We start from the raw sequence: 20520 nt of genomic DNA on the forward strand, positions 1-20520 counted from the left end.
CCTTGGGTGGCAGTGGCTCCTCGGGCTGCGGTTGCTCCTCGGGTGGTTGTGGTAGCAGCTGCTCCTCAGTTGGTAGCAGCTCCTCTGGTGGGTGCTGTTCACAGCTGTGGTGGCTCCTCTGGCTGGTGGGGGGAGGCTTCACACACAACTGCTGTTCCTCAGACAAAGGGTGTGGTGATCAGGAGGCTGCTGTTCCTTGGATGGGGGCGGGCTACACAAGCAGCTGCTACTCCTTGGAATTGTTACTTTTAATCTCTTAAGTGGCCTCAGGGCAAGGTGTTTTCCAATAGGGTATGTCAACTGTCTTCCCCCCAGGCAAGGCAGATGTCTATCCCCCACCCCAGCCAAGGCAGATGTCTATGTGGCTGTGTGAGGGAATGACTGAGCCAAGGAGACTTGGGGTATCTACCTTCTGAGCTCTGTCCCCCTAGTCCCCAGGCAGTGGACAGGACAGTGAGGACAGGGAACCCTTCAGAAAGGAGTTAGAGCTGGGGGACAGGGAACTGCACTTGGAGGGATGGAATAGTGGGTAAATAAAACCATCGATGCAGTGGGGAGGGCAGGAGGAAAGGGAACCTCACTTTGAGAGAGCATGGCAGACAGGAGACAGAACTATCCATTGAGGGAGCAGGGCAGGGGGAAAGGGATCCCAACTTTAGGGGGAGGAGCAGGGAGGAGAAGGTTTCCTTCATGGAGGGGGCAGGGCAGGTGGACAGAGAACCTCACTTCTAGGGGCCAAGCAGTGGGGAAAGGGAAGTTCACTTTGAGGGAGAAGGGCAGGAAGGAGACAGAACCCTACATGGAGGGACATGTCTTGCAGGAGAGGGAATAGGGAATCCTCAATGAAGGGAAGAGGCTGGGGGGATAGGGAACCCTACTTTGAGACAGCAAGGATTTTGGCACAGGTCCTTAAGTACATGGCAGGGCAGGGGGAGAGGGCATCCTCCATGGAGGTAGCAGGGCAGGGAGGACAAAGGACCCCACATAGTCTGAGCAGGTTAGTGGGGTGAGGGCACCATCCATGGAGGGGCCAGGGAAGGGGGGACATGGGAGTAGAGATAGGTAACAGGGGAAACAGACACCTCAATGGACAGTCCCCTGTTCCCCCATGGTTTGGCCTTTGTTCCCCAGCCCTGCCCCTTTGCAGTATTCCCTGTCCTATCTGTCCATCGGCCCCGCCTGTGGTCCCCTGGACCCTGCTGCCCTGCCTTTCCATGGAAGAGCCCTGCTCTGAATACTCTGTGTTTGGTTCCCTTATCCCTCTGCCTTTCCCACCATGGAGGGTCTTCTGTTTCCCTGCCCTGACCCCTCACTCACAGGCATCTGAGGGGAATATGCTCTGGTCTCTCCAGTGTTCATCTCTCCTGCCTCCAGGCTGAGTTTCCACTCTCTGTACCTGAAGCACATTCTCACCTTCTTCATCTGTCTAAATCCTACCCGTGCTCTCAAGACACATCTCAAATATCATTTCAAATGTCAAATCACCAACAGGGGAACAGGAGTTGGGGAGTGGGAGACTGTGAGTGGGGGCTGGGGAGATGGGAGGTGGGGGTGGTGGTGTGGGGTGTGGGATTTGGGGGTAGGGGTGAAGGGTAAGAGTGGGAGGTGGGGGTGAGGGGTAATGGTGGGGGATGGGAGCTGGCACGTGGGGGGTGGGGGGTGGCTGGTGGGTGCTGTGGGTGTGGAGTGTGGTGAGGCAGGTGGGGGCTGGGTGTATGGCAGTTGGGGGTGGTGAGTGGGGTGTGGGGAGTAGGGTTGGTGGATGAGACGGGGGGAGGGCGAAGTTGGCATAGGGGGTATAAATGATGGAAGGAGACTTGACCTGAAGGTAGTGAACACACAATACAATATACTGATGATGCATTATAGAATTGCACACCTGACCATGCAATTTTATTAATGAATGTCACCCAAATAAGGTTGATTAAAAATAAATGAAAGGTGTGTCTTATGAGGTTGATTAGGTTATGAGGGTGGAGCCCTCATGAATAGGATTAATACCCTTTTCAAAGATATCCCATGCTAGGCTTATCAGGAGATGACTTTATATGTTATATAAATGTGTAACCACTATTTTGTGCACTTGAAACTAATATTGAATGTCATCCCTAATTGAAAAAAATTAAATTAGTAAAAAAATTTTTAATAAAAATAAAAATGCAAATCAGAGTGATTTTTAAAAAATATTAATCAGAGCATTTCACTCTGTGCCTAAAAGCCTTAAGCGCTCCAGCAGTGGTCAGCTCTCCAGACAGAATCACGCCTCTGAGGGTGTTACACTGCTGGGAGAGGAATGCCTTGTCTTCTTCCTCCAGTTGCTCCCTTCACTGCTCCGGTGACATGTGGCACTGGTGCAAGGCAGTACTGTGCTTCCTTGAGAGTGAGCTAAGCATCACTTTGGCTGCTTAGTTGTAGTGTGGGAGCAGACACAGAAAAAATAAATTTAAGCCTCAAAGGTTCTAACAGCATTTCAACCCACCAAACGGACCTCTATCCTCCCTTCCCTACACTCCAGCCAGCCTGGCTCATCCAGCCTTGAGGAAAGAAGGCAGGGAGAGTGCTGCTCAGGAAGCCCGTGAGCATGCATGTGGTCAGAAGTCTGGAGAGAGCTCCAGTTCTCTTAGGATAGAAATGGAGGGATGAATCTGCTGACATCAGCCACCCATGAGGGGACTCTACTTTTCACTACTTGAGGAGGACATCACACCTGCATGATCCGCCATGCTCTTGCTCCCCTGTGGCATCCCAGGGGACCCATGAATCATCCACCACAGGAAGCAGCTCTCTGACCTCTGAGAATGCACAGACACTCTGCAAAGCCCTTCAGCTCACACGGCTGATCTCAGACTACAGATCCCAGGCATCTTCAATCCTGGGAAGCAGCCTCTTTTGACTTTTTCATTCTCCTCCTACAAACAATTCCAGGTCTGTGTCTTCTGTACACTGCTCAAAGATGTGTGAGGACCCAGTGGGTGGCAGCTGGACCTGATATACAATGGGAAATTTTCTGAGTGGCCTCACACCCAACACTGACACTGAGCTTGAACCTGCATCAATCTGGTGAACACCACTCACCTCTACCTGGGGACTCCCTGAGAACCTACCTCATGCAACTTGAGTGCTTCCAGAGACTCTTTTATTAACTGAGACTAACGGGCACCCAGCAGATGGAGGCAGACAGGGAGGCAGAATGTGGTATGCTCTGGGACTTTTGCTGACCTGTCCCCAGGCTCAATGCTAGTAAAAACCCGCTTTGGTGCTCTGCTTGGACCTTCCTGTGCTCACTCAGCCTCAGCAGAGGCTGTCACAAATTGTGAATTGCTTTGCAGATGCAAATAGATTGCCCTGGGCCAGTCACATAAAGCATCTGACATTGTTCAACACCAGAGTCCCTCCCAGGAAGCCCGAGGACCAACACGCCCATTGGCCAGCTTCAGAGCACATCAGAGCAGGATACAATTAGCCTCACAAGAGGCATATCCAAAGAGAGATCTAGGAAGGCTCCAGAACCTGCTGAGATGAATTGCACTCCACCTGGTGAACACCGGTCAGCAGCTCATACACTACACTGTAGGCAGGGTAACTGTGGTCCCAGCCAACTAGCCTGAGCATCGACTCAATACATGCATGGGCCAATAGCCATCAAGAATCAACTACCACAGGAAGGTTCACATAAAACACACGGGACATCCCTGGAGCACTCAACTCAGGTGATCAAGAAGATCTTGCCACTGGGTTCCACAGGACACCTACTACACAAAGCCACACTACCAAGACTTGGATTCTAATACAAAGAAACAAACACACAGAGGCAGACAAAATGCAAAGAAACATGCCCCGAATTTAAGAACGGTACACACATCCAGAAAAAATGCTAAATGAAGTGAAGGCAAGCAATATACCAAATACAGGGTGTTTAAAAAAGTGGTTTTAAGGTTGTTAATAGAAGTTAGGCAAAGAATGGATGAAATCAGTAGGAACTTGAAAACTGATAGAAGGCATGAAAAAGAACATTTAAGCAATATAAAAGATCCATTCAGAAATAAAGAGTACAATCTCTGGAATGAAGAATACACTAGAGGAAATAAATAGTTGGATGAAGCAGAGAATCAAATTAGTGATTTGGAAAACAAGGTCCCAGAAGACAAAAGCAGCAAAAAGAAAAAAAGAGTTTTAAAAATGAGGACTGTTTAAGGGACTTTGGGACAACATGAAGCATAACAACATCCACATTATAGGAGTATAAGCAGAAAAGAAAGATTAAGGGACTAAAGCCTATTAAAAGAAATAAGGACTGAACACTTCCCTTATCTGGTGAAGGAAAAGGCACACAAGTCCAGGAAGTACAGAGTCCCAAATAAGATGAACCCAAAAAGGCTGGACACCAAGACACTTCATGATTAAAATGACAAAGATTAAAGACAGCACATCTTAAAAGCCACAAAAGAAAGACGGTCAGTTACCTACAAGGTAGCTCCCACTAGATTGTCAGCTTGTTTCTGTGCAGGAACATATCAGGCCAGTAGGGATTGGCACAAAATATTCAAAGTCATGAAAAGGTAGGACCTTCAACCAAGACTACTTTACCCAGCAAGGCTGTCATTTAAAATTGATGGAGAAATAAAGAGCTTCCCAGACAAGAAACAGCCAAACAGGTGTGTTACCACCAAACCATTAGTATAAAAACTATCAAGAAGGAATAAAATAAAAACAGAGTTAAAAGAATAAAATTTATCTATGAGTAATCACATTAAATGTAAGTGGCTTAACTGCTGGAATTAAAAGGCATGGTAGCTGAATAGATAAGAAAACAAGATCCATATATATGTAGTCAACAAGAGACCTACCTCAGAATTGAAGATATACAGACAAAAAGCAAGGAGATGGCAAAAGATTATTTCATGCAAAAGCAAATGGAAAAACAAAGCTGGAGAGGTAAAACATATAGCTGACAAAATAGACTTTAAAACAAAGACTATATTGAGCAATAAGGAAGGACACCACATAATGAGAAAGGGAGCAATCCAACAAGAGGATATAAGCCTTGCAAAGATGTATCTTCTCAACATAAGAGCACCTAAATATGTAAATCAAATCGTGTTGTACAGAAATGGAGAGTTCAAGAATAATAGAGTCATAGGGCATTTTAACACCACCGTGGCATCAATGGCTGGATCTTCCACACACAAAATCAAGAAGGAAAGAGTGGCCTTAAATAACAGACTAGATCAAATGGATGTAATTGGTATCTTCAGAGCATTTCACCCTGAAGGAGGAGTATATACATTCTTTTTAAGTGGACATGCAACATGTTCTAGGATACACCACATGTTAGGGCACAAAAACAGTCTCAGTATATTTAAGAATAATGAAATCATAACAATCGTTTCTGACCATAACTATAAGCAACTGGAAGTCAATAAGAAAAAATTGGTATACAGGTGATCTATTACTGAATTGTACACACCTAAAACCACCCTGCCCCAATAAATTTATTAACAGAGAAATAAAAGCAATGAAAAGCAAAATAAATAAATAAATAAATAAATAAATAATCTGGAGATACATGGTGGTGAGAATTGCATGTCAATATACTTAATGTATACTTAACTGTGGTTAAAACTCTAAATCTTATATTTATTTGACCACAATAAAAATGAGTAATTATAGGATTAAAAAAAAACAGAAAAAGAAAAAGAAGAAACTGTAAAACACAGAAAGTCTTGGAGGCTAATTAACATGTTACTAAACAATGAGTGGTTATCAACAAGAGCAAGGGGTCTGAGTGGGGGTTGCCCTGGACCATTCCCCCTTCTCTCCTGGCCGGGCTCTAAAGCCATGGCCTGGGCATAAGCCCCTCAATTGCTGAGGAAAAACCCATCTCTGGCGAGAACCTGGACTCCAAAGTATTGGGGGGAATCCTGCTTATTTTTTCTTCTTTTTCTCTTGCCAGTTTTCCCTGAAAACCATCCTGTAATATGAAGCTTCCACACAGCTCATGGCAGAGAGGAGTCTAAGGTTCTGAGAGAGCCAGAGCTTCTAGCAGAAGGACCGGGAAGGTGGCTGAGATTCAGGGGGAGAGGAGCCATGCGTGAGCTGGACCCGCACAGAGCACACCCCAGAGGCCAGCATAGGCTCTGTGCATGCTGATGCTGAGGTCACCACCAGATCCGCCGAGACAAAAGTGAGGTCTGAACTTTATAGGCCCCACAGCCTTACACAGTGGGCTCTCACCTCTGCCACTCAGTGGTGGGAAGACGGACTGGGGAGCTTGTCCAGTAGGGGCAGCCCATCCATCCCCAGCCTCATGTGAACTCTGGAGGGAGAAAGGAACTGCATGTGAACAGGCACAAGGGTCAAGTGCAAGAGGCCAGAGCAGTAGAGCCCCAGCCTGCAGACCCACCACACCCTGCACTTTAGTTCAAAGTACAAGCTCTTTTTTGCAATAGTAACAATTGTATGTTTGACTTTGAAGGAAAAAAAACCCTCAAATTACATCACAGATTTCAATTTTGGTTTGTCACATCTTCGATGGTTGTTAGCTGAACCCAATGTGGTAATCATTTCACAATGTATTCAAATCAAACCATTATGCTGTCTGCCTTAAACTTTTACAGTGGTGTATATCAATTATTTCTCAATAAAGCTGGGAAAAATAGACAGTGCCTTAATAAATGGGGGAAAAAGTGGTTATAGATGTAGTGAAATGCATACACCATAAATGAAAACAAATCAGGATACACATGTAATAAATAGTATCATCTTGCCCTGGAGATCCGCTCAGTGGTTGAGCATTGATCTATGAACAAGGAGGTCATTCATGGAGTCCCCGTCAGGGCTCATGCCCTGGTTGTGGGCTCCATTCCCAGTAGGGGGCATGTAGGATGCAGCTTATGAATGATTCCATCTCATAATTGATGTTAATATCTCTCTCTCCCTCTCCCTTCCTCTCTGAAGTCAATACAACATATATTAAAATAAAGAGGGAAACCAAGATGGCAGCATAGGTAAACACCGGAAATTGCTGCCTCCCACAACAACTTCAAAAATACAACGAAAAGACAAAACGGACATCATCCAGAACTACAGGAAGGCTGGCTGAGTGGAAATTCTACAACTAGAAGAAAAGAGAAAAGCACACTGAGACTCAGAGGAGCTTCGGAAGTAAAGTGCAGAGGTACGTAGGCTTGAGCACACGGAAAGGGGCTGGCACCTGAGGACGCGGCTGTCTCTTTGAATCAGGAGGGAGTCACAAGCTCCCGACTGCTCTGAACTCCAGTTCTGGGAAGTCTCTGGGGTCTCAGGACTCATACGGGGAGAAACTGGACTGTCTGGCAGTGGGCAGAACTCAGAACTTGAGGGCGGCTTTCCCTCAGAGGTGCTTACGGCAATTACCAAGACACTGAGATGAGTGGCCCCTTAGGGCAGGGCTGAGGACCAGCCATAGTTGCTTGCTCCGCCCTGTCGATCCCCTGAAACCCACCCCATCCAGGCTGCGGCAGAGACTTTTGCATATGAATGCCCTGGCCCTTTGCAATCTACAATTACCTAACAAACTGCAGCTGGGCCAGACAGACCCAGAACTTCCAAGAGAAGGCCCAAGGCCCCACAGCAGCTTGCATTGCTTCACAGCTGGGCCTTCTGGGCACCTCCAAAACCCCAAAAAGGAAGGGGAATCTGCAGATCTCTTCGTAGCTCCTGCTAGTAGCCTTAGGCAGAGGCGAAATTAGTACCTCCTTAAATCCAAGAGCCAGTGTACCCAGTGGTCAGAGTGGGACCATCCAGATTACAACTCCTCAGATCCATAAGGGACACACTCAGGGGGCAGACTCAGTGAGCACCAAAGCCCCACTGAAGCAAGTCTTGCCCCAGAAGGGTGTCTCCAGCACAGAAGTTCTCCCACTGCAGAAACAGCTAATTATCACAGCCAATTGGCCTGGAGGACAATTCCTCCCAGTGATACCTACAACAATCAAGCCTTAACTACAACAAGACTACAAGACTGTGCACAAAGCCCACAAAGGGGTGCACCAAGAGGGTCCACCTCAGGTAATTGGGGAGCCTGAGCCACTGGGCCCTATAGGACACCTAGCACAGAAAGTCACTCTACCAACACAGGGAAGCATAAAAAATGCGGAGACAAAGAAACAGGTCACAAATGACAGAAATGGAGGAAAGCAAATGACTGGATATAGAGTTCAAAACCATGGTTATAAGGTTTTTCAAGAATTTTCTGGAAACCGCCAATAAATTTAGTGAGACCCTGGAGGATATGAAAAAAGACCAACTAGAAATTAAGCATACACTGACTGAAATAAAGAATAATATACAGAGATCCAACAGCAGACAAGAGGAACCCAAGAATCAAGTCAAAGCTTTGAAATATGAAGAAACAAAAAATACCCAACCGGAAAAGCAAAAAGCAAAAAGAATCCAAAAATATGAAGATAGTGTAAGGAGCATCTGGGACAACTTCAAGCATACAAACATCCAAATTATAGGGGTGCCAGAAGAAGAGAGAGGGCAAGATATTGAAAACCTATTTGAAGAAATAATGACAGAAAATTTCCCCTACCTGCTGAAATATTTCTTTCAGGAAGCGCAGAGAACCCCAAACAAAATGAATTCAAAGAGGACCACACTAAGACACATCATAATTAAAATGCCAAGAGCAAAAGACAAAGAGAGAATCTTAAAAGCAGCAAGCGAAAAAAAGTCAGTTACCTACAAGGGAATATCCATATGACTGTCAGCTGATTTCTCAACAGAAACTATGCAGGCCAGAAGATAGTGGCAAGAAATATTCAAAGTGATGAATAGCAAGAACCTACAACCAAGATTACTTTACCCAGCAAAGCTATCATTCAGAATTGAAGGTCAGATAAAGAGCTTCACAGATAAGAAAAAGCTAAAGTAGTTCAGCACCACCAAACCAGCATTATATGAAATGCTGAAAGGTATTCTTTAAGAAGAGGAAGAAGAAAAAGGTAAAGATAAAAATTATGAACAGCAAATACATATCTATCAACAAGTGAATCTAAAAATCAAGTGAATAAAAACTCTGATGAACAGAGTAAACTGGTGAATGTAATAGATCCAGGGGCATGGAAAGGGAGTGGACTGACAATTCTTGGGGGGAAAGGGGTGTGGGGGTGCAGGAAGAGACTGGACAAAAATTGTACACCTATGGATGAGGACAGTGGGAGGGGTAAGGGCAAAGGGTGGGGTGAGAACTGGCGGGAGGAGAGCTATGGGGGGGAAGAGGAACAACTACAATAATCTGAACAATAAAGATTTAATTTAAAAAATAGAAAGACAAAAATAAAGAAAAAATAAAATAAAATAATTAATTAATCAATTAATAGTATCACCTCAAAAATGTATCTGGATATATAAATGTAGGAAAGACAAAAGGAATTACTTTGAATTGTTGCCAGTGGTTAACCTTGGATAGTAGAAAGAAGTGATTTCTTTTTTAAAAATATATTTTATTGATTTTTTACAGAGAGGAGGGGAGAGGGAGAATCAGAAACATCGATGAGAGAGGAACATGGATCAGCTGCCTCCTGCACACCCTCTACCTGGGATGTGCCCGCAACCAAGGTACATGCCCCTGACTGGAATCGAACCTGGGACCCTTCAGTCCACAGGCTGACGCTCTATCCACTGAGCATCAAACCGGTCGGGGCAAGAAGTGATTTCTTTTACTTCATACTATTCTTTTAAATTTCTATTAATGATCTTATATTATTTTGATAATGAAAAAAAACAATCTTCTAAAAAAACATTTAAGTAACTCTTTTTTTGGTGTAAAATGCATTTTGCATCCATGTTCAGTGATCATATACTTATCTTTGAGAAACTTAAGAAGTGCTTTTGGTGTGAAATATCCTTTAAAATGCATTCTTGTGCCCTAGCTGGTTTGGCTCAGTGGATAGAGCGCCAGTCTGCAGACTGGAGGGCCCTGGGTTCGATTCCAGTCAAGGGCACATGCTCGGGTTGAAGGCTTGATCCTCAGTAGGGGCTATGCAGGAGGCAGCTGATCAGTGATTCTCTCTAATCATTGATGTTTCTATCTCTATCTCCCTCTCCCTTCCTCTCTGAAATCAATAAAAATATTTTAAAAATGCATTCTTGCACTCTAACAGCTCCTGAATGAGAACACTGGGCTTGGGAGATGCTGGGTCTGATTGGTAAAATGATGGGTAAGGGGCTGGGTGTGGGGCAGGGGATGGGGCGGGTCAGGACCCCTGAAGAGAGGCTCCTAGGCAGGATGCCTCAGGGTCCACAGCTCAGTCCGTATTTGAAGAATTCCTCATTGGAAGGCTGATATCTACAGTCAAGGTTCAGATTTGATAAACTTTAGACATGAGCCACAGAAAATTTTCTTTTAAAATGGTTTTTGCCATTCTTTTTTTTTTTTTTAATTAAATCTTTATTGTTCAGATTATTACATTTGTTCCTCTTTTTTCCCCCCATAACTCCCCTCCTTCCAGCTCCCACCCCACCCTCCACCCTCACTCCCCACCCACTGTGTTCATCCATAGGTGCATGATTTTTGTCCAGTCACTTCCCGCATCTCCCACACCCCTTTTCCCCCCAAGAATAGTCAGTCCATTCCCTTTCTATGTCCCTGATTCTATTATAATCACCAGTTCATTCTGTACATCAGGTTATTTATTCACTTGATTCTTAGATTCATTTGTTGATAGATGCATGTTTGTTGTTCATAATTTGCATCTTTACCTTTTTCTTCTTCTTCCTCTTCTTAAAGGATACCTTTCAGCATTTCATATAATACTGGTTTGGCGGTGATGAACTCCTTTAGCTTTTCCTTATCTGTGAAGCTCTTTATCTGACCTTCAATTCTGAATGATAGCTTTGCTGGATAAAGTAATCTTGGTTGTAGGTTCTTGGTATTCAGCACTTTGAATATTTCTTGCCATTCCCTTCTGGCCTGCAAAGTTTCTGTTGAGAAATCAGCTGACAGTCGTATGGGTATTCCCTTGTAGGTAATTGAGCCTCTTTCTCTTGCTGCTTTTAAGGTTTTTTCTTTGTCTTTTGCTCTTGGCATTTTAATGATGATGTGTCTTGGTGTGGTCCTCTTTGGATTCCTTTTGTTTGGGGTTCTCTGCGCTTCTTGGACCTGTAAGTCCATTTCTTTCTCCAGATGGGAGAAGTTTTCTGCCATTATTTCTTGAAATAGGTTTTCAATATCTTGCTGTCTCTCATCTTCTGGCACTCCAATAATTCTGATATTAGACCGCTTAAAGCTGTCCCAGAGGCTCCTTACACTATCTTCACACTTTCGGATTCTTTTTTCATTTTGCTTTTCCAATTGGGTGTTTTTTGTCGAATCTTTGGTTTGATTATTGTGCTCCTCTGGTCTGCTATTGGGTATAATATTCTTTATTTCAGTCCGTGTATGCTTACTTTCTAATTTCTTTATCGTAGCATCGAGGGTCTCATTAGTTTTCGTGAGACTCTGCACAAATTTATGGCAAGCCCTCAAAATTGCGATTCTTAGCTCCATATCCTCCATTTCTGTCATGTTTTTTTGTCTCCGCATCTTTTATGCTTTCTTGGTGCACCCCCTTGTGGTCTCTGTGCGCAGTCTTGTTCTAGCCAAGCCTTAATTGTTGTAGTTAACACTAGAGGGATTTGACCGCCAGGCCGACTGGCTATAGGAATCAGCTGTATGGAAAACGTCTGCCTTCTGGGGAGGCGCTAATCCAGCCTTTGCCTGAGGCGATCAGCAAATGGCTGTGCGCAGGGTTTGGGCGGGGCGGGCTCAACAGGGCGGGCGGAGGGAGCAGTTATGGCCACGCTCAGTCCCGTTCCCAGAGGCTCTGCTTCTCAGAACCCCGGCAGCCGCTGCAAACCTCGGAGAGAAAGCTGCCCTCAGGTTCCAACTGATGCCGGATAATCCCGCTTCTCCCGTTTGAGTCTGGGTCCCTAGAGACTCGCCCGGATCTGGAGCCCAGAGTCTGAGACTCACTCCCGACAGAATACGACAACCGCGCCCTCAGCCACCAGCCCGCTTTGCGCGCGCACCTCGGTACCTTTGTATTTTCCACACTGCGCCGCCTCTGAGCCTCGATTTGCTCTTCTCTTTCCTTCTAGTTGTAGAGTCTCTCTTCAGCCAGCCTTCCTGTGGTTCTGGGTGATGTCCGTTCAGTCTTTTAGTTGTATTTTTGAAATGGTTGTTTGCGGCAGCGGTCTCCGGTGTTTACCTACGCCGCCATCTTGGTCTCCTCCGGTTTTTGCCATTCTTATTGCAAAATTTATTTATATAAAAGGCTAATGTCCTAAGGATTCAACCGTCCGACCAGTCGCTATGATGAGCACTGACCACCAGGGGCAGACGTTCAATATTGGAGCTGCCATGACCTGAACTGACCATTTAGAGAGAAAGGGCACTGCGCTCCTGGAGTCCAAAAGCAACATTCAGCTTTTCCCAACTGGGACACAGGCCCCACCACCACCCCATGGCGCAAAGCCCACAGCTCAGCATGGAAATGGTGGCTGTGGGCACCGGGTAATGATGTCACATAGCAATGCCAGGCTTCCTCTCCCTAGCGACTAGCCTCCTTGGATTATCTTCATCCCACTTGCTTTATAGCCAGGTGCAAACATTTGACACTTTAACCAAATGTCTTTGAAGTGTTTTCATGTGCCTCATCTAATGTGATCCTCACAGAAGTCCTGGAATTGGCAGAGAGGAGACTCAGTAGAATTCTGTTTTCTTTTCATTAGCCAGTAAATGGAGATTTAGAATGTTTAAAAATTGACCCAACTGAAAAGAATAAACGGTAGAACTTGAACATGACTTCAGGTTTTGTCACTTCACAGAGTATAGTCAAACAGTGCTATAGTTAAATATTTCACCCTTTGTTCTACCTGCATGATCTACAATAATAATCTGCTTCGTATTGGTATTTACTGCTGTTTTGCTGACAATATCCTGAAAGAAAAATTGGGGTGCTTCACTGGCCTGGAAAAAGTTTAGCTAAATCAGAAAGCAGGTCTAAGTAAGCAAGTTTATACATGATATATATATATCTCACTGGTGCCAGTCACATGTGTTTCCACCTGTCATTGTTGATCGTGAATTTGGTTTACACTTCTATTATAAGAAAGGGTGAATAGCGATATTAAAATATTTCTTCGAATTAATTTCCTTTCAATGTCATGAATTCCTGCACCGGGCCTCTAGTGATTAAATAATACTATCAAGACTCATAAGAGGAGCATATTTATACAGAAAAGATTTTTAAAGGATTAAGATCTCCTAAGTCACAGCTCTATGGTTCTAACCTCAAATGGCTCTACAAAGGCCGCCAGGAAACGTAGAAGGAACATTGGCCCTGGGTTCTCATTTAACACTTGGAGTGGGGGAAACGAGTTAAGTCGGCTCGCGTGAATTGCGCGTACTCCGCGGGAGCCGTCTTAACTCGGTTCATATAGATTTGCGGTGGAGTGCGGGAAACGTGTAAACTCGGGCCGATTGTAACTGCGTATTACCAAATATTTGTTTGTTTGCCGTTCACAAAGATACCTACCTGCGTATGCGAACCGTTTCATACCCATTGGGGTAATAGGTATCATAAAAATCCCTGATTTTGCTCGGGAAACCTAAATAATTGCCCGCGCCATCTTATATTTTGGCGGGAAATTCACCCCACACCGGAGTGTTAATCTCTGCTACTAATTAGCTTTGTGGTCTTAGGGATTTCACTTAAACTTTCTGGAACTCCTAGATACATCTATAGAATGGGGGTAAAATTAGACCACTTAATTAAGGTTCCCACAAACTCTTAAAAAATAACTCTAGGTTCAGATTTGTACAATCTTCCTAAATATCTCAGCAATAATAAACTTGTCCTTGGATTAACTTTACTGGTAGCAACATTTCACAAAAATGTAAGCACATTTTTATAATACTCATTTCAAATCTATACAATCTCTATAAAACTTATCCTATAAGAGTTTGGTAGATACTATTAAACATTTCTTAGTAACTGTCCAGTAACCCAAAATAGTAAATTTAGCATTATCTTTTTAAAACATCAATTGCATATTCTTCGCGTTGGTATGAAAAGGTTGTTTGAAAAGGCTCAGAAAATAGATGTGTTGAGCATTATATGTCACATTTATTAAAATTCAATACGTAACTTCCCAGGTATGAAAAACATCAGGTGAAGTCAATTAATTTTCTTTGGGTAAAAATCAACTGTTGAAAATATCAAATTAAAATGTGGCTGTATCTTCTTCCTTAAAAGTTAAAAACATAATAGATGTTATTTAACTCACGCCAATGGTTTGTGAAGTTGAAATACTTCCATGTAGGGTCTGCTCAATCCTGACATTAGCTTCGTGCAAGGACTGAGAGCCACATGTCACCTATTCTGTCCAGTGAGGAAGGGAGCTGTGTGTGAACCACTCCTGCCACTAAGCCCATTGGACAGCCAGCCTGCTAGGCAGCAAGGATGCCAGCCTCAGCTCACAGGTGGGAGAAGTGCTGCCATCTCTCTCAGAACAGTTCCAAACTCAGCCTGAGAAGGACAAGCCCTACCATCCAAGACCCAGTCAGGCCAGTGCTGGGCTCTAAGTAAGACTGACAATTGTCTTTCCCTCTTATTTCTTCTGAAACCAAACCAACCACCCTCTGAACCAAAATATAATAATCATCCTTTCACTCAAGTCACTGCTGAACGAACACCAACTTATATGAGCTCATGAGATGACCTCCCTCCTAGACACACATTTTAAGAGTCTGGAATAAGCTTTGTCCCTGCCCAGTCCCTTCACTCCACCTGTAGGAACCACCCCCCTACCACAGCCCCTCCCTCCCAAACACATCTAAACCGTTTGACCAGGTAGTTAACTTTCTGGGGACTACAGATCCATCTTGTCTCCTGGCTTGAGACACAAGCTCTGGAGAAGCAGGACCCCTCACTGCCTGGCTTAATAGACATGGGGCCCTGCTGGGGTCTGGCTGGAACTCTGTCCCCAGCTTCCTCCTGTCAGCGCAGCAGCCACCACTCATCCAGGTCCAGGGAGCACATGCAACCTGTACTGGGATGACAGGGGCCCAGCTAAGCACAGGGAAGGAGCCCTCACTGGGACTCTCGGTCCCAGGTGGGGACTTGATGGAGCCTCTCCACTCTCCTGCTGGGCCTCGGAGCCACACACCTGGCCCAGCACCAATTCTCCCCGGCAACTGCCCTGGGCTTTGCCTGCCCACACCCACCCACCTACCCAGCTGCCACTGCTGCTCCCAGACTTGCCACCTGAGAGGAATCTGGGCTTCTCAACCATCTGAATTTGAAATAGCCCAGCATAAAACCCCTGACTGGAAGTTGCAGAGACCACAGGGGCCTGTCCTAGCTCAAAGCTTCTGCCAGATTCTTGGCTTTAGTCCCAGGGATGTCATTATCCCCTGTGGGTGATTGTGCAGCTCAGCCCGGTTCCCCACCTGCCACACTTACAGCAACAGCACCTCCCATACTGTTCTCTGGACCATTGCATGTTCTACCCTCTGAGAACCCTGCCTGCTGGTCACCATGGGCCCCTTGGGCTGTGCTGGTGTTCACACATGTGGACTGACTGGGTGAATAAACACATATATTGATTTTAGAGTGAGAGGAAAATAGGGATAGAGAGACACACACACACACGCTGTTCTTTTGTTCTGTTACTTTCATACCTTCAGCGGTTGATTCTTGTAATTGCCTCGACTGGTGATGGAACTTGCAACCTTGGCGTATTGAGATGATTCTCTGACCCACTGAGCTATTTGGCCAGGGCAAGACATACGCAGCAATTTAGGTAAAATACCCAATCATGTATGAATAGATAGATACAAAAACCATCATGTTGACAGAGAGTGGTGGAAGGCAAGATAGGATTCATGGGGTTTCATAAGTGTCGTTTATATGGATATATTTCAGGTAAGCTATTTCTAAGGCAGGCTGTATTTTTGCATCAGTTCTATGTGCCAAGAATGAAGCACTGATAAGGGCAGGAGGATCTTGGTTTCAGCAATGCAGGAATGCATGGAAACACCAAAGGCATATGCTTAAAAATATATATACTTTAAATCAAATATTCTTACATCAAACTTTAAGAAAGTTTTAAAAATTGACAGTTCCCAATAATTCTATTTTATTATCAAAGTTCTGGAGCATATCTGTTGCTACTGTATGAGCATGTTGCAAATAAAATATAATGATGTGCTATTGACATATCTTAACATGTCTATATTCAGTGCCATCAATTTGGCAGTTTGCAACGGACAATGATGAAAGTATTTACACCAGGAAAATTAACAAATATTATAAACCCAGACTTCACTTAATGTATTATTCAATGCTTAAATTTAAAGAAAGGGTACTGGAGAATGTGAACAATGAAGATTAAATGTATAAGTATATGCTAGAAGTTTCCTTAAATTGAACATACGATAAAAATGAATAAAAACAAGTTTCCTTCCAGTATTCAAAATCTATGGTTCCATACGGCAAAGAGGTCACTTGAGTCATTGAGGAATGAGTGAAACTCAAACATATGTCTTAGATGCTACACAGTCCTCTTTCAAGTTAAAATAATGAATTTATTTAAACAATTTGAAAGAGATTACAAGTTGATTTTTTAAACAAAGAAGATAAAGACAGTGTAAATAATGTGTGAAAAACTGTTCACCATAAAAAATTCTTAGGTGAGTTAACACTAGACTCAATTCTGGGTGCGTTTAAAAAGATTAACCATTGCATGTGCTGGCAGAGTTGCATAAAACTGTTTTTATTTTATACTGTGGCTTTGTGGAAGGCAAAAACAATGACCATTTTGGGTCACATTTCTGCATATCTTAATGTGTTTAACATTCACCCCCACAAGAACAGTTTGATAAATAAAACATATACATAAATAGAGATAACTGAACACAAATATTCCCAGAAGACTTATTTACAATACTCCAAACCTGGAAATAACCATAATCATAGACCAATAGGCAAAGTCAAATTTCCCTCTGGCAATGATTTTTCTGAAGGGACTGCCCATCAGCCCTTCTGAAGGCAGTCTGGGGCTGGAGGCAAACTGTGAGGTCTCCTGAGGAGAAGGTCAAGTCCTGCCACAGCGCCCACATTGTCAGCCAGGACCCCCCTTTCTAATTTCAGTGTCCAAAGCAGCCACAGTGACCTCCCTTCATTTCCTAAATGGGGGGAGGGGGCATGCTCCCAACAGGCCTTCCAACTGGACTCTGCCACCCCTTCCCGGATTGTCTCAGGGAGGCCCCCACTCACCACCACTGGCTTCACCTTGTGCCTGAGCTCCTGTCGCCTGTCACAGCTGTCCTGTTCATTGTCTGTGGGCTGTCCTCCACTAGGATGCCAGCTCCTAAGGGAAGGGAACTCTGTATCTCCGGAGTCTTGGACAGTTGGGTCAACAGTGTCCATGCTCCCGGTCCTTACAGGTCTCAGATGTACCCACCCTTGACTGCTGCCTCTACATCTAGTCTGATTCCAATTCATATTCCTAGAGCCTTCCCTCAGCCCACCTTCTCAAGGATCCTGCCCCTCTCCAGCCCTGTCCCAGACCACAACTTCTCTGCTCCTTCACCCACACACCCCAGCAGCACACTATGCCCAGAGTTCAGGGTCCATCAACTCACTTTAGGAGCGTCCTTTCAGTGGGAACATCCCAAGCACAGCCAGGAAAGAGTGTAGAGGGGTGGGCTATGCAGGCAGTAGAGCAGTCTCAGTGCAGCAGGGTGGATGCTTACCCATGAAGGAAAGATCAGGGACACACTCTCTCTAGATTGATAAATATCTGGAACCTCCTTTGGTGGCTCAACTTCAAGACACTGGTAACCCAGGACAGGACCACCTGGCTCAGCAGCCTGCAACCCCTCCTGCTGGGCAGATAGGGAATCAGCCTCTGCAGAGACAGCTCCTCTCCCTCCCTGTGCAGGGCAATGGCTGGAGCACTTCATTACAGTGGACTAGGTTGGCCCTTCCTGGATCACATGTTTACTTGGAGCACATGCTGATCCCAGGTCATGACCCCCCAGGAACTCCGGCAGCAGAGCTTGTTCCCTTTCCCACTCACCATGGCCCCAAAGAACAGAGCAACCACCATCCTGGACTAGGACTAGGGAGGGCCTCAGAGCCACACACATGGCCCAGCACCAATTCTCCCAGGCAGCTTCCCTGGGCTCTCAGGCCCACAGCCTTGATATTTTAGAGGAATCTGGACACTTCAACCCCCTGAATCTGAAATAGGTCAGTCTCAAGATCCAGGTGGAAGGTGCAGAGACCACAATGGCATGTTCACCCTTTGAAAAAAAAACACACAAAAAACTAGGGTTCTCCCTCACCACCTTCTCCACAAATATATAAAAGCTAAATACCCCAAGTGTTAATGAGAGATGACACTGGTGACCTGCCAGACTGGTCCAGAGCAATTCCACTTGCAATAGTATTCAGGGAAGGTAATAGTACAAACAACAATTGAAGGAGGGTCTTATAAGAATAGTCCATGGTTCATGTAAGTAAAGACCATAACCTGGCACAGGCAGTCACCCAGGACCTTTATCTAGAGGAAAGGTGCAGAGGTGGAAGCCATGGATCTAGATATAGTCAGCCTCCCAGGGAGAGAAACAGCAAGTGGGAACCATTAAGCTGTCTGTAAGCCTCTTGGCTCCCAGACAAATCTGCACTTTCTGAGGAAAATAGTGTTAAAGAAGTTTGTGGATTCTATTCCTTGGGGCTCTCCACCCAGCTCAGCACTGGCATCCATAGCACATTTGACATGACAGCGAGGACCATTTGCAGAACCCATGGTGTGGCTGTAGGAGAAAGAAAACAACAGCTGTGTCCCAAAATATTACTCTGGCCTTGGTTGGTCAGAGATCCTTGTATGGAGACCAATGGGGTTGGCTGGGAACCTGAAGTTTTTATCAGTCTGATTCCCCAAAAAGCAGGGTGTACCAGTCCCTCTTCCAATAGTCACTGAGGGCACTTTGGGACTATTCAGACCCATAAGCTTGGCCTCTGACTTTGTTTCCTCTGTTAAGCTCAAAATGCAGGGTGTGGCAGGAGTATCTCCTGTCCTGAGCCTACTGGGAGGGGCTGGCTCTTCTGGGGAGAAATGGCAGCTTAGGTTTGGAAGGTAATAATGTCACACTTCTAGCAACATTTTCCAAGGAATCAGAAAAAACAAACAGAAAGGATATATGCTCCCCTATGTTCATAGCACAATTTACAATAGCTACGATTTGGAAACAGCCTAAATGCCCATGAGCAGAAGAGTGGATTAAAACACTATGGTACATCTACACAATGGAACACTATGCTGCTGTAAAAAAGAAGGAAGTCTTACCATTTGCAACAGCATGAATGGACCTAGAGAGCATTATGCTAAGGGAAATAAGGCCGTCAGAGAAAGATAAATATCACATGATCTCCCTCATTTGTGAAATATAATGAACAACATAAATTGATGAACAAAGCCTTGACTGGTTTGGCTCAGTGAATAGAGCGTCAGCCTGCGGACTCAAGGGTCCCAGGTTCGAGTCCGGTTGGGGGCATGTACCTTGGTTGCAGGCACATACCCAGTAGGGAGTGTGCAGGAGGCAGATGATCGATGTTTCTCTCTCATTGATGTTTCTGACTCTCTATCCCTCCGCCTTCCTCTCTGTAAGAAATCAATAAAATATATTTAAAAAATAAATAAGTAAATAAATAAAAAATAAATTGATGAACAAAAATAGAGCCAGCATCACAGGGGCATTGAACAGACCATCCAAACTAAGAGGGAAGGCAGGGGAGGGGAAGGGGTAAAAGGTCAACCGAAGGACTTGCATGCTTGCATATGAGCATGATCAGTGGACATAGACAGCAAGGAGGTTGAAGGCATGTGCTGAGGGGTAGAGGTCAATGGCAGGGACAGGAGACTTACGTAATAATTTAAAAAATAAATAATTTAAATAATAAAAAAAGAATGTCCCAATGCAGGCCTCTTGGCCACGTCTCCCTGCTCTGCTTTCCACCTCAGCCTCTCCTCAGGCACCTCAAGTCTGTGCCTCTCTCCCTGCTCCAAAGCCTCAAGTGAGTGTTTGCAATAGGAAAGTCCTGTGTTCTGGGTTAAGAGCATAAAAGCAAAGACAAAACCAAAGCAAAACAATGAAACTGCTCTTTTGTCTCTCCCCAGCACCATGCTGCTTGGGCAGCTCTTCATGGGGCAGCCTTTGGTCCAATTTCCCTGGCAGCCAGCTGCCCTGTGGCTTTCCTTTACACAGTTGGATGTTACCCACGTCGTGAAGGGACACAGCTTTGGAGCAAAATAGCCTTCTCCTCCCCCTCTTGGCCCACTGGCTGTCCCTCTCAAGCCCACTTCCCAGTTCTTGCCATTGTCCAAGTGTCCTCTGCCCTTCCTTGTTGTAAACTGTCTACTCAGCTGCATCTAATGTGTTAATACCAGGCGGATGTTCTGCAATTTAGTTGTATTTCCAGTCTG

At 45.0% G+C, this 20520-nt stretch overlaps 1 non-coding gene across 1 annotated transcript; it reads left to right on the plus strand.

Annotated features, from left to right (window-relative positions):
* The first annotated feature begins 2228 nt into the window (after window positions 1–2228).
* LOC138998727 (small nucleolar RNA SNORA74) lies at window positions 2229–2431 on the plus strand. Its single transcript, XR_011469229.1, has one exon. It is a non-coding gene; the product is annotated as a small nucleolar RNA SNORA74 (small nucleolar RNA).
* Window positions 2432–20520: the final 18089 nt, after the last annotated feature.

Source organism: Myotis yumanensis, unplaced genomic scaffold (assembly GCF_028538775.1).
Source record: "Myotis yumanensis isolate MYYU_CA2020_CCGP unplaced genomic scaffold, mMyoYum1.0.hap1 SCAF_20, whole genome shotgun sequence".
NCBI classification, from domain to species: domain Eukaryota; kingdom Metazoa; phylum Chordata; class Mammalia; order Chiroptera; family Vespertilionidae; genus Myotis; species Myotis yumanensis.